The sequence below is a fragment of the Rattus norvegicus genome, chromosome 3 (genome assembly GCF_036323735.1).
Source record: "Rattus norvegicus strain BN/NHsdMcwi chromosome 3, GRCr8, whole genome shotgun sequence".
Lineage (NCBI taxonomy): Eukaryota > Metazoa > Chordata > Mammalia > Rodentia > Muridae > Rattus > Rattus norvegicus.
In genome coordinates, this window is record NC_086021.1 from 65,558,291 (window position 1) to 65,581,734 (window position 23,444).

At 47.5% G+C, this 23,444-nt stretch overlaps 1 protein-coding gene across 1 annotated transcript in view; it reads right to left on the reverse strand.

The window, feature by feature from the left end:
- Itgb6 (integrin subunit beta 6) overlaps positions 1-20,889 on the reverse strand; it is a 124,216-nt gene extending 103,327 nt beyond the window's left edge. Inside the window, exon 1 of the mRNA XM_006234232.3 lies at positions 20,635-20,889. The gene's annotated coding sequence lies outside the window, so the exon portion shown is untranslated. The remainder of the gene's footprint in view (positions 1-20,634) is intronic.
- Between the last annotated feature and the right edge of the window lie 2,555 nt (positions 20,890-23,444).

Sequence of the window (23,444 nt, forward strand, 5' to 3'; positions counted from 1 at the left end):
TTCTCCTCCACCTCCTCCTCCTTTTTCTCCTCCTCCTCTTCCTCCTTCTCCTTCTTCTTTGATTTATTTCTTTATTTTATGTATAAGAGTACACTGTCTCTCTCCAGACACACCAGAACATGGCATTGGTTTCCATTACATATGGTTGTGAGCCACCATGTGGTTGCTGAGAATTGAACTCAGGACCTCTGGAAGAGCAGTCAGTGAGCCATCTCCCCTGCCCCCACAATAGCTTCTTAAGCTACATACTGTTATTCTGAGTTTTAGAGGTAAGAAAACAGACCAAGACGCCCTAAGCATAAACAATAGTGGTCGTAGGAGTTGAGGCAAGATTGTGAGCCTAATTCATCAGATTTACCCTTTAGCTACCGTCTAGCTGGGATGACTATGCTAAATAAAACAGGTTATTACAGTTTTATATAGCACAAAATTACGACTCTAATTTTGGGGCAGTCTCTTCTGAACCCCACCAAGTGGTTGGGAGATCTCTAGGCAAAATTGTTAAGTTGATCAACCATTTCTAGCTCTTCAACTGTCTGTTTGGTACACCACTGTCATGGGTGACCAACCATGGGGCCCATGAGTCTAAGAGTCTAAGTAAGGATATGCAGATATCAGCTGTGCATAGAACTTTAAAGGTTTAGTGTGACCACCTTTACAAAAGGGCATTATATGTCCTAACCGTTTTTAATTGGTTCAAATGAAATATAAGTATCTCCTGTTTCTTTTTCCTTTCTTATGGCCTGACTTCTAGAAAATGTTCACTTGCACATCTGACTCAGGTTTGTGGTCTCTGTTATCTTCCCATTAGACAGAATTGCTGGGCCTAACCTTTGGTCTTTCCCAAGGTGCATTTGGCTTCCAGTTCCTCCCTCCCTCTGTCAGGATGCTAATGGCTTCCTGTGTGGGGAGTGTTATTCTGGTGCTCTGCTCACTCACTTCATGCTAGCATGTAAATCTCTCTCTCTCTCTCTCTCTCTCTCTCTCTCTCTCTCTCTCTCTCTCTCTCTGTGTGTGTGTGTGTGTGTCTCCTCCTCCTCCCTCCCTCCCTCTCTCCCTCTCTCCCTCTGTTTCTTATAACTCTCTTTTCTTCCTCCCCCATTCTCTGTTATCTCCATATCTATCTCCATTTCAACAGATTTTAAAGAAAACATTCTTAGCAGGGAGTTCTGTGTACCCAGCTACTGAGACATGCCAGTGGCCACAGGGATCTGGAGGATGCCACCAATTAGGCCAGTGGAGACCAGAGAAGAGCGGCAGAGTCTGAAAAACAGAAATGTCCATGCTTTGGACAAAGGTGGCAGACACCATCAAGCCCCCACTAGTTGTTGACTTCTTCCAATTTAAGCCCAAAGGCCAGACCCCTTGAACTCTCATGTATCTGAGGACCTGCTTACTTATTGATGAACCCCACTGAAATAAAACCCGTGAACTGTAAACCTGTACATTGTAAAGTCCGTGTGGGACTCAGCCTCAGCTGTCTACAAAGGCCTGCTTGGTGAGATGCTATGTGGTAAAGTGGACTGGCAGTTGCTGGCTTTTGACACATGACATGTTCAAGGTTGGAAAGTCTCCTCTTTACATAGATGAACTGTAGAGTCAGATAGGACTAGTGCTCATCCAGTGACACTGTCTATCCTCCAGGACAGCTATGTCAAACTCCTGCTCTTTGTGACCACCATTTAAGTAAAACAATGGCCGGTTGGGTTTGCCTTTGAGGAACCCTTGGCGAGCACATCAGTAGGGGAGTCTCAGAGTAAAAGATGCTGAGTGCCTATGGGTCTCTGGCTGAGAAGGGGAGGGGCACAGATGGCGAACAGCATTTATTCTACACGTATATGCACTAATCATTTACTAGAGTGAACTGAAATCCCCAAATCACTCAGGCAGAAAAAAATAATAAGAGTGCGGAATACCTGGGTTATTTATAGACAGGTCTGCATTCCAGGTACCTGAGTCAGACCCCCTGGGAGAATGTTCCCTTAGTCTGCAGTTGACACAGGAAGATTTTGATCTGGGTCATAAGCTGAATGCTTGTACCCCCTTTTCCAATTCTAAAGTGCACAAGGCCTTATTCAGCCAGGGGAAAACCTAGATAAGAAATACAGCACTCACTCAACACAGCCTTTGTTCTTTCTGGCCTCTCCTTGTGCAAATATAGCATTTAGAGCTCTTAAGATTTGAACTGCCCACTTATGTTATTAATAATTCCAGAAAAATGTTAGCTCCAGAGTGATCCTGCTTCTTCTGCATCAGCCTGGGGCTTTCCTGAGTGCTGTCTGAAGATGGACGTTTCCCTAGTACCTAGGTCGTGAACATGGTAGAAATGGCCAGATATAACTGCTCAGTAATTTATAATTCCACCCGTTTTTAATCCTTATGAACAGCTTCATTTCTAAGATGTTATTTGTCCTGCTGTCTAGTGAGGTCAGAAGAACAAGTACTATCATCCACGTTCAAAAGAAGTGGTGTCCTGGGAGTCCAGCTCTGTGACCCATCTAGACGGCAAGATCAAGGTGTCTCTAGCTCCCGAAGGTTTGTTCCTATTATAGCAAAAGCATGGAGGCTCTAAGGACCTCCAGCTCACCTCACTAAGAGGAGGTCAACTCCATTATAACACAGTGCAATATGTATAGCCTTATTTGTTCCATAGAAAACAAAGGCCTACTAAAACATCACCCATACTTGTATTGATCCCATTCCCAAATCTCAGTCATTATAACATTGATTTTTTTAAATCTAAGCAAACAAAGCCAAAAAGGGTATTATTGAATTTTTTTTGATAGTTGCCAATATCCCTGAACAGCATGAGAAAGGTTTCATTTTCTCTGAAGGAATTTTTTTTTTTCTCTATAGGACATTTTGTTCCCCTCTATGTAGACATTTAAGCAAGAGCTCTTAGGCTACCAAATGGGGCCTTTGAAGGTTGAAGGAGCTCTTCTTGTGTTTAAGCTGTAAAATGGGAAGATGTTTCTGCTCCCATATAGTTTGTATCCGGAAAGGGGCAGACAATGAATTATGAAGATATGTGATCGGTTATTTAGTACAGATACAAAGTGTTAAGGAAAGCTAGGTGAGCCTTTAATCCCAGCACTTTGGAAACTGAGGCAGGTGAATCTCTGAGTTCGAGGTCAATTGGACCTACATGGCAAATTCTAGGCTAGCCAGGTCTTCATAGTGAGACTCCATCTTTAAAAATAAAATAAATTTTATTTCCTGGCATGAAAAGAAGACAGAAATCTAATCCAACCATTTGATAATATTCATTCATCACACAGAGAAGGCTGGGGCCATAGCCTAAGGAGATAGCACTTGCTTACTGAGTACACAGTCTGGGGTGCAATCCCCAGCAAACACAAGCACCAAGCAGTCATTGCTTTCAACCTTCCTCATCTCCATCCTAATCCAATGCATCCGAACACCCCTCCTCCCACATCTCAAATCCCACAGAGTTCACCCTAGGTCATGGAGAATGCCAATCCACCTATGTAAATTGAGATCCACGAACTGAACAAGTTGCTTCGTTCCCTCTGCCCCTTACCTGCTCTGCTTTTCTCAGCCCATGTCAGCTGCCTGTGTTAGCCACTGTCTGCTTGATTCCCTTCACCCAAGCGAAGTCCTGCCCCAAGTCTTGAACCCCCGTCCTATATGCAGCATCTGTAGCAATCCTACATACCTAATACCCCTAGACACTTTCCCAATGTCAAGCATACTGAGGGTTCTGCAGGGCTCCCCCTCCAGGAGGTACCTACAGCAGCAAGAGGAAGAGGAGGAAGATAGGTTCCTAGGCTCCTACACCTACCCAGAATGCCCCTTGCCATCGGAATGAAGCGTATTGTCTTCATGTAGAATTTCCTTCTGCCCACTGCCCTCAACCACAACTCATTCCACTCACCCTGTAACCCTCCTACCTGGGCAGGCTCGACACACCTAGCCAGCAGGTTAAGAGCCCGATTCCCATCACAGTAGGATAAGGCTTCAACTTCTACAGAGGCCCAGAGAGCACCGTCCTCTCCACCTGCTGCCTCACACTGCCTACACTGCCTCGTTGCTCAGAACCCAGCTATGGGACTCCCCCAGCCTCCTGCGCTCACTGAACCTAGTCCTTCTCCATGCCTGCTTGCCCTTCAGTCATCCCTGGTCCCCCATTCCTGGAATGGAATTCACTCTACAGTCCCTGAGCGGTAGCACCTACCATGACCTGATGCTGACTATGCATTTATTTATTCCTCTCAACACCGGAATTATAAACTCTGTAAAGATGAGAGGGTACCATCTATTTTATTACTGTTCTACTTTATTATGTTCTCAAGCATCCAGCATTCAGTAGAAGAGCGTTTGGTATGCTGGAAAGTACTCATTGTGCCTGCTAGGTTTGTTTTGTCTTTACATAGACTCAAGTCACCTGAGAGGAGGGAACCTCAACTGAGGAAAAATGCATTCATGAGATGCAGCTGTAGGCATGCACGGCTGCAGTGTATTTTCTTAATTAATGTTTGATGGTGGAGGGCCCGGCCCAGTGTAGGTGGGGATAGTCTGGGTTCTATAAGAAAGCAGACTGAGCGAGTCATGAGGAACAAGTCAGTCGAATTTCTCCATGGCTTTTCTGTGCCAGCTCCTGCCTCCGGATCCCTGATCTGAATTCCTGTTCTGACTTATGTGGAAGAGAAAGTGAAATAAACACTTTCCTCCCCAAGTTGCTTTTGGTCACAGTGTTCCTGACTAAGGTACTCATTAACTATTTATGGATAATGAATAGATGGGTGGATGGACGGATGGACAGACAGACAGATGGACAGATGGACGGAGACTGCCAGATGGCCTCTAAAGTTTCCAAGACTCCCCCGATCTAACTTAAGCTGTACCTCCCCTGTCTTTACACATAGACAGTAGGGTTGATGGACTTTACAAACTCCCTGTTCAACTGTCCCACACCCCGAACAGTGCTGTCCCACCTGGAGGACTCTTGTCCCTGGAATGCCCTTCTTTCATCTGTCTGGCATAGCAGATGTCATTCAATTATTAGTCCCCCCCTGGAGTGCCTCCCCAGCCCCATGCCACCCAGAGATCTACTCTTTCATAGCTGTCTCACGCCCCATCTCTATTAGTGAATGCACTGACAGCCTGGGCTAGCCAGGTCTACTGCATACAGGATGGTACTTTTAATGTCCTGTGTGTTTAATGACATCAGAGCTAGGAGGAAGGAAGCAGTAGGTGGCACCTAATGGCAGCTCCTTCCTTTCCGCTGTGTTGAGTGGCAAGTCTAATTGACCCGTGGGTGTTGCTAACTCACAGCAATGTGACTTTTGTCTTCCACAGACAAGGTCTGCCAAGCCCTATTTTAGCCTGGCTTTGCCGTCTGCTCTTGCACACTTCCAGCAGCACTAAGAAGCCCCTTCTAATTCCTCTGTTATCAGCCCCCGACCGGAAGTGCTCACACACTCCCACAACCAGCTACACAGTCTCCTTGACTTGAGCTTAAATAACTTTTTGTTTCCCAGAACCGAAGCTAGTGTTTCCCAAAGGGTGTCTGGTGCCCCTGGTCCCGGGAGCAGGTCTGTGAGGGAAAGATTCCAGCAAGAGCATGTTCTACATGTTAAATGCTCTGCGCTGTTCCTCAGGAAAAATCCTGGCATCATTAAGTTAGGGCATATATTTTTTTAAAAAACTTTCAAATCTGCAGAGTATAATTATACGAATTATACAATATTTTTATGAATGATGAGGATGTACAAGAATGTTTGTGAAATACATACATTGAGGAATGAGCTGCTGAAGGCATCATGCACGTGCATAGAGATGAGATAATACCCAGAGGCATATGGCCATGGTGGGAATGCAGTCACCTGTGTGTGTGTGTGTGTGTGTGTGTGTGTGTGTGTGTTCTTTACACACTGGCCACTGCCCCAAATCCCATTCCACTTTCCATCCCTTATCAGTCCCACTATAGGCAGAGTAAGAGTCTGCTAAATTCCCATGGCTACTAAGTGGCAAGTGAGGTTGTACTGGCTGGCTTTGGGTGTCAACTTGATAATATGGAGTTATCACAGAGAAAGGAGCCTCCCTTGAGGAAATGGCTCCAAGAGATCCAGCTCTAAGGCATTTTCTCAATTAGTGATCAAGGCGGGGGGGGGGGGGCACTGTGGGTGGAGCCATCCCTGGGCTGGTAGTCCTAGGTGCTATAAGAAGCTGAGCAAGCCAGGGGATGCAAGCCAGTAAGTAACATCCCTCCAAGGCCTCTGCATCAGCTCCTGCTTCCTGACCTGCTTGAGTTCCAGTCCTGACTTCCTTTGGTGATGAACAGCAATATGGAAAGTGTAACTGAATAAACCCTTTCCTCCTCAACTTGCTTCTTGGTCATGATTTTTCTATGCCGTAATAGATACCCTGACTAAGACAAAGGTCTTCACAGCCACAGATCTATCCTTCTGCTGCTTCCTGCAACCCTACCGTGATGGTGCAAGGACCACCATGTGGTGATGCATAGACCCTTGTAATTGCCAGCTGTCACACAGCACAGCAAGCTCTGTCCATGCAGCGTCCCACTCAAAGTCCTCAACAGTCTTATGGAGCAAGAGTTGTAATTGACATCTCAAATCACCTTGGCGGTAAGTATTCTGTCTGTACATAATCTTTCCATTCATGACAGCAATAAAAATTGTCATAGGACCCATTAGCACTCTCCTGGATACCCATTAAGATTTCCATGTGCCTATTCCTTTGCAGGGACTCCTTTAAGAAGGAAAGACTGTTTTGAGGTCACCCAAGGGTCTCACCTGAGCTAGGACTTTCAGCCTCCAAAGCTGTAAGCCACCACCACCATCGCCCTTTATTTTACAAAGCACTGGTCTCGGTTTTAGCGATGGGAGAAGCTGAAGCATGAAGTGGATTGTAGTCCATATCTTCAGTACGCGGAGGCTGCTGGATGACAGTGGCGACCATGGCTAGTACGCGGCCAGAGCAGTGGGGAGGTGGCAGAGCCTTTCCAGGTGACTGCATCACTCAGATGACTGACAACCCCTCAAGGGGGGAACAAATAGGCTCACCTAGCTTGCCCCCTTCATCATTTTGGGTGTCATTGGAGGCTGACGGACTCCCCCAAGAGAGGGTGGATAATTTTCAGCAGAGGAAGCAACTGTAATTCAGGGGTGAATATCTGAATTGTGGGAACAGGGGAAAACTTTTGCAAGACCTGGAAAACTATGTTGGCAGAAGTCTAGCGTGGATGGAGGTGTCAAACAATCTCATGATTTCTGAGGGGCATCAGGGTGGGTGTTGTGGGGACTGAGTCTCCTTTGGGAAACATGCAGACCCAAAGTTTGGAGGCACCTGGAAAAGATGAAGAAGAAAACCAGGCAGGCGGTGGGGCCAGCAGAGCTGGTCTGACCTGCCGTTCTCCTATGCCTACCACGTCCACCCTCTTCGAGCCTTGGGTTTTTGCACTGCACAGTTTATATATGAACAACAATTCAGAATATTTTAAAGATCAGTTGACATGTCCACAGACACTGTAGACTGTGGTGTGGTATAAAATGTGAACTTCAGCTTATGAGATGGCTTTCGTCTGAGTTGGATCACCTGGAGTAGGTCCAGGACTCCAGGAGAACCACCTGCTCCCAGTGCCTCTCCAGATGTTGGTGGTAACAGCTGCACCTCTTATATTTGTGTTGATGCCATAGAAGCAGCAGGAGCGGCAGAGGGGAAAGGCCAAAGGCTCTTGATCCTAAGTAGTTTACAATCTTATGAAGGGCAACAGACTTGTAGTCGGACATTACACCTGAATTACAGAAGTCAACTCATTCTTGGGGAGGGGAAGAGGAAGAGGAAGTCGGTAAGGGAGAAAGGGAGACAGTGGTGGGATTCTAGCAGTCTGGTCAGAATTATCACTCCTGTGGTTCTGTAGTGGGCCATCGGGCGGGAGGAAGTCCCTGAGAGATTGGAAAAGCTTGCTCCTGCAGTAATTTGGTGGCAGACTGTGGAAGTTCTTAGACAAGAACAGCTCTGAAATCATGGAAACTGCAGGGTTGCCATGCTGGGGCTTCCAATTGAAAATTGAAATGGTTCTAGGACTGCTGAGAATGGTGCTGTTTTTGCAAAACTCTAGGAGGTGATGTGTAAATCATACTCATTATAGATTTGCATCGTATGTATTAAGGCTCTCTTCTAGCAGCTGAAATGGAGTCTCCGGGAGGAAACTGACTCTCGTTTTCCACGCACCAAAGTGCGCCTATGGACCCCATCACTTTTGCCTGAACTCTGGCAGCACACACAGGCCTTGGTGATGAACCAGAGCTCTTTCTGCTCTTTCCGCCACTGCCCGCCCATCTCAGGGGAAGAGGAAAGGACTGGTCTTGTTCTTTCTCAGAAAGAGAGCCCTGGTGACAGCCAGTCTCAGCTCGGCGGAGCCTGTACGAACTCGCCTTCTGTGAGAGACTAACAGACCTTTGCCTTCCTTTCAACCCTTAGGGTTGCCTTGTTTCTTTGCTGCTTTGTTTGCATTTCTTTTCAAATGAAATTTTAAAAAAACCAGATAGCGTAGCTTAAAAACCACTGTGAAGGGTGGCACTTGAAGAGACCCTTTGCAAAGAGAGTCCTCTTACTAGGCACCCTACCTCTTCTCAGTGTTTGTGTTCAGCAAGGCCAGACCAGGCCTTTCCTGAAGCTTCCAGGCTGAAGGGAAATCCCACGCCTTCAGGAAAGGAAGTGAGGTCATGTTGAAGAGATATTCTCACACCAGAAAGGGGAATTCTGAAGAAAGACAGCTTTCTCCTCCCAAGGGCGTGTCTCTCCTGGCACCACAGGTCTTGCTTCCTCATCCTTCGTCACCACAGAGCCTGTGTACTCTGGACACCTGGCAGATGTGTCCTGTTCCCCTGGGATGCCTTCTGCCTTAAGCCACTGCCAGAGACCAGGGACTGACTGATCAGTCATTACGCCTAGCACTTAGCACACGGACTGGCACATAGATCAGGGGATGAATGCCTTGCAGGGATTAATGTATACAGGGCAGGGCTCTCCCAACAGATAACCAGTGATTTTAGATAAATAGACAGAGCCCTGAAAAGGGGGGTGGGTGTGGGGGTTGTTGTTTTCTTTGTTTCTCCTTCTCTTTTATTTTTTGTTGTCGGTCGATGTTGTCGTAGTTGTCTGGTGTTTTGGTTTTCTTGTTTGTTTGTTTTGGTTTAAAGAAAGGACTCATCCAACTCCCAAGGCCGTCCAATCCATACTCCTTAGGGCCTAGAAAGCTTGGAGTATCAGGACTACTGCTGTGGTTTTGAGTAGGGATTTCTTTTTGCTTTAAAGGCCTGAGCTGACTGAAGGAATGTGGGCCACCCAGGCTATCAAGAGCAATCTTTAAAGTTAGCTGACAGCAGCTGTCAGTGACAGCTACAGAGTACGGCCCAGGAATATCTGGATCAGGGTTTAAGTAAATAACGGGGTGTTCCGGCCCAGCCGAGTGAACACATTAAGCTAAGAATCATGCCCCGTGTGGCAAAAACACTCACCACCAACCATCCATCCTGAACAGGTACCACACAAAAGTGCTGAGAAGCAGAATGGAGCTCACACAGGGACACTTCCAGCCAGGTGCAGGCCATCGGAACACTGCCAGCACTCCCCAACCCCCACCCTGACACCACACACACACACACACACACACACACACACACACACACACACACACACGGAGAGGGAGAGGGAGAGGGAGAGGGAGAGGGAGACAGGTAGAAGGAGAGGGAGAGGGAGAGAGGGAGAGGGAGAGGGAGAGGGGGAGGGAGAGGGAGAGGGAGACAGGGAGAAGGAGAGGGAGAGGGAGACAGGGAGAAGGAGAGGGAGAGGGAGAGGGAGAGAGAGACAGGGAGAAGAGGGAGAAGGAGAGGGAGAGGGAGAGGGAGAGAGGGAGAGGGAGAGGGTGACAGGGAGAGGGAGAGAGGGAGAGGGAGAGGGAGACAGGGAGAGGGAGAGAGGGAGAAGGAGAGGGAGAGGGAGAGGGGGAGGGAGAGGGAGAGGGAGACAGGGAGAAGGAGAGGGAGACGGAGACAGGGAGAGGGAGACAGGGAGAAGGAGAAGGAGAGGGAGAGGGAGAGGGAGAGGGAGAGGGAGAGGGAGAGAGGGAGAGGGAGAGAGGGAGAGGGAGAGAGGGAGAGGGAGAGAGGGAGAGGGAGAGGGAGACAGGGAGAAGGAGAGGGAGAGAGGGAGAGGGAGAGGGAGAGGGAGAGGGAGACAGGGAGAAGGAGAGGGAGAGAGGGAGAGGGAGAGGGAGAGGGAGAAGAGGGAGAAGGAGAGGGAGAGGGAGAGGGGGAGAGGGAGAGGGAGAGGGAGACAGGGAGAAGAGGGAGAAGGAGAGGGAGAGAGGGAGAGGGAGAGGGAGAGGGAGAGAGGGAGAGGGAGAGGGAGAAGGAGAGGGAGACAGGGAGAGGGAGAGGGAGAGAGACAGGGAGAAGAGGGAGAAGGAGAGGGAAAAGGAGAGAGGGAGAGGGAGAGGGAGAGGGAGAGAGACAGGGAGAAGAGGGAGAAGGAGAGGGAGAGAGAGACAGGGAGAAGAGGGAGAAGGAGAGGGAGAGGGAGAGAGGGAGAGGGAGAGGGAGAGGGAGACAGGGAGAAGCAGAGGGAGAGGGAGACAGGGAGAGGGAGAGGGAGAGGGAGAGAGAGACAGGGAGAGGGAGAGGGAGAGAGAGACAGGGAGAGGGAGAGAGAGACAGGGAGAAGAGGGAGAAGGAGAGGGAGAGGGAGAGAGGGAGAGGGAGAGGGAGAGGGAGACAGGGAGAAGGAGAGGGAGAGGGAGACAGGGAGAAGGAGAGGGAGAGGGAAAGGGAGAGGGAGAGAGAGACAGGGAGAAGAGGGAGAAGGAGAGGGAGAGGGAGAGAGGGAGAGGGAGAGGAAGACAGGGAGAAGGAGAGGGAGACAGGGAGAGGGAGAGGGAGAGGGAGAGGGGGAGGGAGAGGGAGAGGGAGAGGGGGAGGGGGAGGGAGGGGGGAGGGGAAGGGGGAGGGGGAGAGGGAGGGAGAGAAATCTCTAGTCAGACAGTCCAGCAGGCAGAACACAACGTACAAATTTCTATTTTGGATGAGATAGCCTTCAGTAACTTAAGAACCTATCTGAGGTTGGCCAGGTTAATATAATAACCTTAGTTGCCTGCAGAAAGAGTTTAAAATACTTTCAATAGCTGGGCTGTGAAATGACCCAAATGCCTTTATGATAACTTATGTCAAAACACCCCAGGGCAGTCTGGGTCAGTGGGGAAAACCCTGCAAGGCAGCCACTTGCCTCATTGCCAGAGGGTTCCAAATGCCAATCAGATACCCTGGTCAGTCTAGATCTTGCTCTGAGGTTCTTTGGATAAATTCCCCAAGAAACTGATGGGGAGGACAGATAAGTGTTTTGGCTCTGGCCTGTCTGCTGCTTGCTTGTCTGAGTTTAGGCAAGTCTATTTCTGGAGTGGTAACATTGTATCCTGGTCATTTCCCCAGCAGGTGCAAGAGGACAGAAAGCATCTGTTCCCTTGCAGCACTGGTGGCTTTTATGAGGTTAATGTCCTTCCATGCTCTTCCCAGCACTGTGCCTGCTCTAATAAAAGAGTGGCCTCATGGCCACATTGCTCACCCAGCAGTGGTGTTATTGGATTTTCCTCTTGTTCCCGAGTTCAAATCATACAGGCAGATGCCAGCGTCCCTGCATTTCTACACCACATGGTCAGAGCCATTAACAAGACTCCAAAGCTGGGCCTGCAGTTTGATGTTGCATCTGCTGCTGGGTTTGGGGACCCAGAGAAGCTGAGGAGGGCTAACAGCAGTGTGGATGTGAGTCAGCCCTGTCTGTCAGTGTCTGACTAGTGGGAAAAAAAATGCTTCAAACCCGTAGCCTGAGGGGAGTCTAGAAAGACACCCTGTATTTCAGGAGGATGGGAAGGGAAGGATCACAGAAAAACTACAATTTATACCTTAACTGCTTCTACAATGCTTACTGTTGATGTAGTGAGCATTTATTACTTCTGCAACTGAAAAGGAACCTAGTATCAATATATCACTGGGTAAATTATAAATTATAAATACAATGTATTTAAATTATAAATTATAAATACAATGTATTTAAATTATAAATATAATGTATTTAAATTATAAATTATAAATACAATGTATTTAAATTATAAATTATAAATACAGTGTACTTATTATCACTGTAACACTGCAAGAGAACCCACTGGCCCTGACATGGGAGTCCCCTGACCCACTGAACATACTCTTTGAGAGAGTAGTTGACTTTGAGCTTTCATTTATTGCGGTGGCTGGCGTTTGAAAGCTCTACCTGTGTGGTGGCCCTCCACCCAGAACACTGTTAACCTCTTGATTACTCTGTGCTAGAAAATCTAGCACACGACCACGCTTCTGCCTGATCGCGGCTGGGGTGGGTGGTAGATGGTAGTGGCCATCTGAGTGTATGGCTGCCAAGAAGAGGATGTAGCCAGGGGCTAACACAGTGCTTAATTGCCATGGGGGAACTGCAGCTGGCTGTGGCTGCAGCGAGTTGACATCTGCGTTTGCAGTGCACGGTTTTCTGCAAATAATTAACCAGCAGAATTCTTGATTCTCTCTAATTAATGAAGAGGAAGCCTGGAATCTTCAAAGTCCACAAATGTCACCCTGCCATCGTGCCAGGATTGATCTTCTTTGTTCTAGACCGAGAAGCATGCCTCTCCTGCCTCGCCTAATTTTTTTTTATAAATTGAATTTTCCTATTACTCGTTGTGACAGCTAGGGAACATGACTTCAGAAATTCACCCACGGTTCATGCCAGTATTAGAAGCCTGAATAATAATAATTTTTTAAAAGAACCATAATGGAACGGGCTTTCTGTCTCTGACCCAGAATTAATCACCGAGAAGAGACACTGAAAGGAGCTCGTTAATTAGCGCTAATGTATCTCACTAGGTGAAGGCTGAATGCTTGGGAGTCTGCAGGGGGATGAGGGGACACATCCTCTTCCCTGGCTATCTTTATATGCTGCTGAGGTCCGTGGGGATGCGGCGAAGGGACTTTGCTCCTAGGAGACAGAGATTTGTGACAGGGGACGCAGCAGAATAAAGCGGGAGCTGACCAAGGCTGACGGTCCTGAGTGGCTTCCAGGAAGGAAGCGGAAGTGGCTGTTATCAATGCAAGTGACCTTGTGGTCTCATCTGAACTACAGTGAAAGCCACCACAAATGCCAAAGTGGGACCCTGTCAAATCCTAGGTCGGGTTGTATCACTGTGTGTTCCTAGAGCCCTGGTAAAGAATGCAGACTGTCTACATCAGTCTCTGAGGGCCTAACCGTCTGGCCACAGGTCCCTCCAAACCCTCATTTCTCTGCCTTTGATCATCAACCCTCTGCATTTCCCATGCACCAGGGCCTTTGCACTGGCTGTGTGAAACATCATTGCTCAGCTATGCACATTCTCTTCCTTTCACACGTTGCTTAAATGTCACTTTAATGAGCATACGCCATCTAAAGGAGAGTCTTCTCCCCATCTGCGTGGCTGTATTTTCCTCTCGTCTTTATAGCCAGCCATCTATTCTCCTTCTTTATCGAGTCTATCGTTAAGCCTCAGCCTCCTCCCCCTCCCATTAGACTGCAAGTTCCCAAGGCCAGGATTCACATCTGTTTTGTTTGCTGCTGTATTCCCGGAACCTAAAACGATTGCCAGCTCAATAAGTATTCACGGAGTCAAGGAGCCGGCTGGCACACCAGAGTACCCGAGGTTTGTGCAATGCCTGTGCGTGTTCATCCTGCTTGCACGCACAGGCGCTGTGTAAAGGCCGCTCCTTTGCTCAAACATCAAATGGAGTGCTGCTGGTTTCTTTGGCTACCAAATGCTAATAATTAAAGCACATGGTGTGATCTGCATTAAATAGTACTTGGAGTGCTTTCCTTTCCTGGTGGCTTCTGGTAGGAAGGATGAGACTAATGAAGTTTTTCTAGAATAAGGTTCCTCAGCAATGTCCCTATGGGGGCATCCTCCTCTTCCAGTCCACAGAGTAAGGGAGTGATGCTGGGGGATGTGACAGGAAGAGCACCTTGGAGAGAGAGAGAGGAGAGAGAGAGAGAGAGGGAGAGAGAGACAGAGACAGAGACAGAGACAGAGACAGAGAGACAGAGAGACAGACAGAGAAAGAGACAGAGGGACAGAGACAGATACACACACACACACACAGAGAGAGAGAGAGAGAGAGAGAGAGAGAGAGAGAGAGAAAGAGACAGAGAGACAGAGAAAAAGAGAGAGAGAAAGAGAGAGAGACAGAAAGAGAGAGAGAGAAAGAGACAAAGAGAGAAAGAGAGAGGATGCATTCAAAGGCATTTAGGAGGATCATATTCATCAGTGTCCTGGCCATGCCCCTGCAGAGAACTTTGGGCAGAGATACAGGAAGGGCAGTATTGCCTGCTACCTCTATGCTAAGCCACCGGACCATAGATTCCCATTCTATGTCCTTTCTATTGAAGAATGCCACCAGGAGGGCCCTGGCTTATGTCTATACGTTTCTAAGAGTTGAAAACAACCTGGTCCAAGTGAATACACAGACGAGGGCCTAGGCAGAGTTAAGATGCTGCGCTCTGCTCCAGAGTGTCTGTCAAAAGAGCCTGAGCAGAGGAAAGTCACCAGCCAGCTGCTGCTGGGGCTGGGGAGGAGATGCTGTCACTACACCCAGGTTTTCCTCCCGAGTCTGTAGCTGCTAGTGGAGTCACTCTGGCCAATCTCTCCTGCACTGTGATATGGCTGTGGTTTATCCCAGGCTAAACTCAGGTTAAAATTTAGTTGTCAACATAATGGTATAGAGAGGGGGTGGGGTCCTTAAAGAGAGGTAATCAGGTCACAGGGCTCTGTTGTCTTGAGGGAATTAATGTGGGTCCTAAGAATTTACTAGTCACCGTGAGTAGGCTGTTGCAAAGTCGGCGGTGACTCTGTCCCCTACCTTCCCCGCCTTTACATGACATGTATGGAACCGGAGGACTCCACCAGAAGCTAAACAGATATCCACTGCGTCTGTTTGGATTTCCAGAAGTAGGAATCAAAATCAATGTCTTTCCTTTATAAATCACTTGCCTCCAGTTATACTGTTAGAGCAATGGACAGTAGGCTGCAACCCCATTTCTAGTTCAGCCATTTGACGTTTATTTCTTATTTGTATCTATGCCCATGTACCTGGGTAAATTTAAGTGCATGATGTGTGTGCATATTCTGGGAAGGCCAGAGGCTGTCAGGTCCTCTGGAGGTAGAGTTAGTAGTTGTGAGCCACCTGGTGTGGGTGCTAGGAACCTTGCGCTCTCTGGTAGTGCAGTGTGTGCTAAAACTGCCAAGCCATCTCTTAGCCCTCAGCCCTGTTAATACCTTACAAAATATTTCCACCTTCCCTCTAATGAATAACTTTCCTTAATTTGAGAAAAAGAAGGAAAGGGCCCCAAACCCAAAGGTCAAGGTACTTGCCTAGTTTCACATTGTTGCTAAAAGGTAGAGTCAAGACCTGGATCCTGCCCACAGATCCAGCTTCTTCCACAATGTGCTTTGGTCAGAAGGACCCTCTGATATTTCCTGTTGGAGTCACAAACAATTGTTCTCAGGAGGGGAAAGAGACATTACAGTGGATACAATTACAATACAGTCCATACACAGGATCATTTCTAAAATGGCCCCTCAGAGGATGCTCAGAGGTCAGAGCTGAGAACATGGGCTAAGTCTTATGGGCATAAAAGTCTGAATTGTTAGAAGTCCAAAATTCTAATCCCAAGTCTATCTGAAGCCTTTTCGCGCAGTCAAGTTAGGCAGAGTGCCCTGGTTCTAAATAGCAAAACTGACCATCCCTCCTAGACTTGAGCCCCAAACCCTGGGATTTCTTCCAGACTACAGCTCCCTTGAAGCAACCATGGATGTGCCTACAGGTCTGTGACTCCCGTCTTCCACAAAGGAGTGGAGAAGAGCCAAGGGGGGATTCTGATAGAACCCCTAGTGTGACATACCAACATCACTACAGCTGGGCTTGTCACTGACTGACGCACCACCAGCTTGCCCGTGTCTTCCTGAAACAGGCCGTTTGTTGAAAAAAAACCGAAGGAGACTTGTTTCTCCGTCCCCACGCACAAAGAAAACGGAGGCTGCTGATGGCTACTGAGCATGTGCTTGACCGTGACTCCCACCGCTAGCCTGGAAAGCCCTTTCTTGTTCAGCGTCTACGTCAGTGGCTTGTCTTTGATGAGTGTATGACTGTTGCGTGTGGCGCCCTTCTGTTTCCTGCCTTTACGGATGGAATAAGGACGAGAAGGTGGGATGCAAGCCGCAAGCTCTAGCTGTCATTGGTTAAAATGCAGCGAGTAGCTGTCGATGGGCCATTTGACTCAGGCAAAATGAAGAAGGGGGTTCCCCTTCCCTTGTAGGAAGGAAGGAAGGAAGGAAAGAAGGAAGGAAGGAAGGAAGGAAGGAAGGAAGGAAGGAAGGAAGGAAGGAGGAAATGAATGAGCAGAAGGACAGTGGATGAAGCTGTTATGTACAGCATCTTTTTCCATATATATTTCTCATATATGAATGTTCTTCCCGTTGCTGGCTCAGAGCCTGCTGATGCATTTCTGGCTTTCTCATTTTCAATGGAGGCTAGCATATTGTCCTCGGTTCTACGCGGGTTAAGAGCGGGACAAACGGTAGCTAATGCTTGCTTTTAGTTCTAAAAGGTAACTGAGGTAATTGAACACACCGGAAGGAATAGCCAAGGCCTGTGTTCAGTTGAAGGGCATGTGGGGGAGGGAGCTCATGGGGGCCACACTGACTCACTGCTGAGTAAGAGTGGAGCCCAACCATGTCCTACATCTTTAGTACTTTCTGCAACAGTGCACTGCCTGTACTTCATAGGGCATGTTGGGGGTTTCTCTTCCCTTGGACTCTTCTTGTGTTTTCCATTCCCGTAAGTTCTGGGAGGCTCGTCAGTTACTACAGAAGTGTTTGTTATCTGTCTATTCCCAGAAAGCTGGGTAGGGATTGCTTGTCATTCATCAGGACAGACAGCCCTCTCCCCAATGTCTGGTCAGACTTACATAGAGTATCATGCGCTGTGTGGTGGCTGTTAAGGAAGGCAGGGGCCTCCTCAGACTTACATGTAGGTTTCAGAAAGACAGCCCTGAGATGGTCTCTGCAGTAGACTGAAAAATGGCCCCCAATCCAAGCCTCTGTATACTGCAGCCTCTTTGGTCTCTTCCTATTCATCTCTATCCCTTAATTCTGCTTCGGAGGGTGTGACAAAGGGTTTCTAGCACACTCCTACAAACTCAAAGAGATTTGAAAACACCCGAGGCTTGCAGCTCCGGCTACAACGTATCCATGGGGCAACTGTGAAAATAGGTCAAACTTACCTGTGAGGCCACCCACTCAGCTGAGGACACATGTCCACACCGCTTGTTCCCCACGACCTGTGCATGCACTAGTCTCTGCCTACACTGATAACTTTGGCCCCAAAGAGACCCACAAAGGAACAGAACCCACTATACCTTACCCAAATTACCAAGAATTTTGAGCAAATAAATGATGGTTGAAAGGAAAAAAAAATATGACATGCTATGCCGAGTAATCCAATTGGAGGCCAGGTTTTTGCCTTCCACTATTAATCTGTTCCACGCTGAGGCCATAGTGACTATCTGGCCACAGGACTGACCACAGGAAGCCTGTGCAAGGAGAGAAGACTGGCTCAGTCTGCAGATTTCCTCCCAGTCAGCCCTTGTAGATGCCTCTGATGAAAGGGCTAGATCACACACCAGGAACAGCCGTGGGAGGAGGTTTGCTAGTTACAGAGCGGGAAGCTGAGTTTTCCAGGTTCACCCTTTATTGACACTGAAAATTTGCACAGATGAGCCAAGTGTATAGAAATCAAGCGAGCAAGTCTAACGACACAGCATGTGTGAGGGCCGCGCGGTGGCTGTCTCTGGGTTGTTTGTTTGGTTGGTTCGTTTGGTTTGGTTTGGTTTGGATTTTGCTTTTTCAAGACAGGGTTTCTCTGTGTAGCCCTAAATGTCCTAGAACTTGTTCTGTAGACCAGGCTAGCCTTGAAACTCACAGGGATCTGCTCTTCTCTGCCTCCTGAGAATTGGGATTAAAGGTGTACACTACCACCCCCGGCAAGCTGTGTTAATATCCCTTTGGTTTCTAAGTCTTGCAGCATTGGGCTGCACTCACAAGGCAGCAAACACCAGCCCCTAGCATATTCTTGCTCTCAGTACCTTTTGGCTTAACTCCTTACTCCCCAAGACCTTCCCAGTTAATCTTTTAGCTCCCCAAATCAGTGGGGCAAACAGGCCCAAGCCTGTAGACCTGGGTTATAATTCCAGATCAGCTCCTCAGATGTTGGTGGGTTGGAGGCACGGAGAAAGGATGACCTATAGTGACAAGGACATGGGAGAGGAGAGGAGAGGACCCCAGCAGACCTTGGCCAATCTGCATGGATAAGACCTGGCAGTGGCCCGAGGCTGGGATGACAGGAGTGTAAGGGAGTCTGAACCAGTCTGAGGCTCCCTGCACAGGCACTGGGTGAGGCAATTTGATGAAGCAGAGCTATGAGTGGGTGAGCTTTTTTTTTTTTAAAGATTCATTTTAATATCACAGTATGGCATACCTGTGAACCTGCCTGCAAACAGGATTCTCCTAAAAGGTAGGGTAATGTGAGGCAGAGAGGCCATCAGGCCTAGGATAGACAGTAGTTCAGAACTACTGAGTATAAAATTAAATGCCAGCAGCCTGAAGGGCAGTCAAGGGCTTTCTCCAAGAACGCCAACTGAAAATAGCAGTCTTGCCGGGCCTGGTTGGCCTAGCTTGCTTGGCAGGGTTAACTAGGCACTGTGGCTAGTGGGTACTCTCCATGCGAGCGGCCTGGACAGGTTCCCCGGATGACCTTGGTCTATTGTTAGCACTCATAATCAGCTGTGGCTGATTTTCACAGTAGCCGTCATAGTGACGGGCAGCTTTGCAAGCATATTTTGTTTTCAGTAAAGAAAACGTAGTTCCCCATGGCTAGGCCCTGAGTTTGACTCAGGGCTTCTGCGACTGTCAGTTCGCATCAGTTTTCTGGAAGGCTGTTAAGAAATCAGTCATTTTTTTTCCCCTAGAGTCAAATTAAAAAACCCTGGCCCTCTCAAGTAACTTAGAAGAATGAAACGGTAAGTTCTTCTTCCCTCTGGGAACATGTCAAAGCAATGCCTGGTTGCCTGCCTTAGTTCTTAGCATCATTTACCCTTCTGCATATCACAATAGAAGCGAACTCAGAGGCAAGGAATCAAGGCAGAAGCAGGGGTTTAACCCCTAAGAACTAAGTCAATGGCCCATCAGGGGTCTGAAGATGGGATTGAGATTCTCCTGGGTCTGGATCCTCAGATGAAAACTTCTTGCTATCATATAATGCCCCCAGACACCATAACTAGCTGTAAGTTTGCTTTAATATATGATGTCTGGGGAAAAATACTGAGACATGGCAAAAGACACCATTGTATTTCTAATTTGAACTTTTGAGACTGCACTTCACCCTGCGAACACTAGAGGGCAGAAGTCAGAGAGGAAAGGCTACCCTGAAAGGGATTGCTCCGGGAAGCCAGGATTTGTGTTTCACTATGACGCGCAATTTTACTTAAGCAGACACTAATGCTTATAGTGTGGCCAAGTGACTTCATGGTTGGAATTCAGTATTAAACTCTTACGATCTGCTGTAGCTGTTCAGAGTCCACAACAGTGAGGAAAAAGTTATTGCTCTCTAAACGGAATCTATCCTCTGTCCATTTTAGACACTTTGAGAGCCAATACAATATAGTTAGATCTGCAAGTCCTTAATTTTAGGGGATACATTATTTAGATGAATAACCTTTCACAGATATTGAATTTTTTTTTAAGTGCAGCATTGGTCTTGCTTAGAGTTCTCACAGTGAATGGTAATGACACTCACAGAAATGAAATGTGCTCTCTGTAGTAGCCAAGAGTGACAGTCTTTCTGTCACCATCTCCCCATGATTTTCATGTTAGCCGGACATTAAAACACAACAGTATAACCTGGAGATACTGAAGTTAACTGGTCCTGCTGAATTGGCAAGTCAATGCCTACACACACACACACACACACACACACACACACACACACACACACATTTAAATTCTCAGTTGATCAATCATTTGGTGCCTTTTGGAAATGTTAGTAGGAACCAATGAAGTCTAATCTCATTACCCATTTGAAATAAAATCACAGTTACGTCAACCAGAAGAAGTATCTTAAAAATGTCCTTTAAAAAGACCAACTAATTCATGATTAAAGCACGTTACCAAACATATTACCAAGCACCAAGTAAATATAAATATAAGAATTACTGTCCTTTGACTCTTACAATTTTTTGAAGCAACCGATTAAAGCATGTTTGAGTCTGAGTGTGGGAAGAGACACAAAACAGCACACTGAGCTAATAAGGGTGTGCTCTTTTACAAACCCTGGGGTCACACTCATGGGTTCCTAAGTGCTGAGAGAGTCGAAATGACATTATGGATCCCCAAAGCAGTGTTGGTTTGTAATGACCCATGGCCAGACAGGAAATGCTCACCCCTTAAAATGGGGGTCGCCTTTGTTAGCCATGCAGAAAACTTGGTCCACTTACCTCACACGGGAGACCCTCTAATCTCAGAAAGTGCTGACATGCGTTACTGTACCCGTGAGCAAAGTCTTTGGCAGAAGCGCCATTGATCCTTGTGGTAGTGACTAGACTTAAACCATTCTGCGGTCACCATCCCTGAAAAAAAGCACGCTCATGGGACTATTTCTTCCACCAGCACAAACGAGACATCTCATAAAAGGCATGTGGGTGTACACCGCTAGGCAGAGACACTGCTGGTGAGTGACAGAGCGCCTGGCTGATTTACACAAACCCCTAAGTGAGCGTATGAGAATAGGTTAGGTTTAGATTGACGAGCAAATGTGTAGCCAGACTTCTGGCTGACAAATGGCACGGCTATGCCAGCGCATTCGCTCCTCGGGAGGGAGACCAAAAGTGAAACAGGATCAAGTTCACTCTTAAAGGACATCCAAACCTAGCGGATGGCCGGGTTGGTAAAACACATGTAGACAGGAACCCCCACCAGAATAGAACTGCGAGGGTTCAGAGTTGAGCACACACCCAGGCCAGTGACGATGCTTGCCGAGAATCCCTGGACCCCGTGTGTATTTATGTTGACATTCCTTCAGAAGGGCCCTGCTGTTTTCGAGATAAATCTATTTTATTGGCAGCTTAACTTTAAACTCACTACTCTCTAAAAATGGCCTGTTTGGGTAAACCAGAGACTGAAAATAACAACCGATGAGACTAGCGTTCAAAATGGTGCCAAGCAGTAACTAAGCCAGATTGGATTAGGTTTATTTTGGCCAGGCAGAGCTGAGAACAGAAATGTCCAAACAGCGTTTGTCAAGAAGAGTGAATTATTATGACTGTTCTTTCTAGGCTAAAGTTGAAAGTTCAGGTCTCTAAAGAAAAGTGGTGTTACGTCCATGACCGACACTATTTCCGAGCTCCTGTGGCATGCCAGGAGCGTCACCCAGCATTTGATGTATCTTGGCCCATTTATTTCCCATCGTAAAGCCACGGGGTAGAGCATACAGTCCCTGCTCTATAGATGAACCTGCTGTTTGGAGAAGTTGGTTGAGATGTTCAGAGCTACACAACCCCTGAGATTCAGGATTTAAAGTTTCTGGCTCTCTTTGAGTCACACGACATTGCTGTCTGGACACGTAGTGACACGTAGTGGGCATGCTGATACAATTTAGCAGCTTGCAACCTTGGTAGGGTTTGAGGAACGTTGGGGCAAGAACAGAGAAAGCTGAGAGACCTGGGTTTGAATCCAGACTCCCCTGACTGTGGGATTTTTAGGAAAAACTCCTAGCATCTGAGCTTATTCATGATCCACCAGAAGTGTGTGAGCAGGATAGGGTATAAGTGTGAGGAAACTTCTAAACCACCTTTCAAATCTCTCTTGATTCTAGGAGCCTTAATAGGCTTTAAATTTCCCGTAATGGAAGCACACATTTGGCCTTTTAAAGGAACTCAGATGTGAGAAAACGTTTCCATTTGAAATTCAAAGCCCGGTTCCAGTTTTACCTTAGGAGCATTACTCTCTGCTGTCCAGTTCCTTTCCTGGGTGGCGTGTCCTGACCTAGCGGACCTTCCATCTCCTGGGTGAAAGACTCCGCCTCACAGTGCCTGAGGTTCTGCACGTAAGCGAGCCACAGGGTGTGCTGAAATTGGAGAGAGAAGATCACCTGTGGAGGTTAATCTTCAATTGTCATTTTGACTGGAATTGGAGTTATCCAGGAGAGAGAGACACCTCTGGGCATGTACGTGTGGGTATTTCCAGAGAGGTTTAACTGAGGAGAGGAGATCCACTCTGGGTGTAGGTAGTACATGCTCTGGAGTCCCGGGCTGATAAGAGAGACAAGACATGAGCATCAGCATCTGTCTGGTCCTACTTCCTGATTGTGCTTGGAATATAACCAGATACCTTCTCTCCTGCTGCCTAACCATCCCAGCTATGGTGTACGGTACCCACAGACCATAAACCAAAGTCAACTCTCTCTCCCTTGCTTTTGACATGGTGACAAGAAAAGTAACCACCCCCCACTACCTAATCCAATATTGATTTACAGTATCACCACCAAAGCAAATCACTGTATTTGGCTTTCACATGACGATGCTGCTACTTCCAAGGGGGTTAAAAGACCACACGTGCACACCGGTCAGCTCATTTTGTAGGTTTCATTCCACTTTTGTTAATTGACGAGTGCTCTTTATTTGTTGCGGCCTCCTTTTTGTTTAGGTTTCAATGTCCCATGTGGAGGAGATGAGCTATTTCTGAATACCGCTGTTTCTTCTCAGTGTACCAACTCAGTCCATAGTCATTCATGCATCCCCAACCCCAGCCCAGCTGATGGAAACACATACAATGGCTCTCCTACCAGGACATGCATGGGTCACCTGCTGCCCAGAATCCTTGAGGGACTGTGCTGTTTGTGGGGTGGTGTGGTCACTGAATGCTCCTTTGATGACGTGCGTCCTCACGACACACACTGACTAAATTCAAGCATTCGCTATTGGACCAGATGCCAAACGTACTAGCCTGGATATCTGTGAACTTACAGATGGCTGGAAGCAAAAATAAGATCAAAGCAGCCAGGAGCATGTCTCCATACTGCTCTTTCAGGGATCGCTGAGGTAGAGCTTCGATTGATTGGAAAGTTAGTGAAGAAACATATTTAGCGGGGGCTGGAGGGATGGCTCAGTGGTTAAGAGCACTGACTGCTCTTCCAGAGGTCCTGAGTTCAATTCCCAGCAACCACATGGTGGCTCACAACCATCTATAATGGATCCGATGCCCTCTTCTGGTGTGTCTGAAGACAGCTGCAGTGTACTCACACATAATA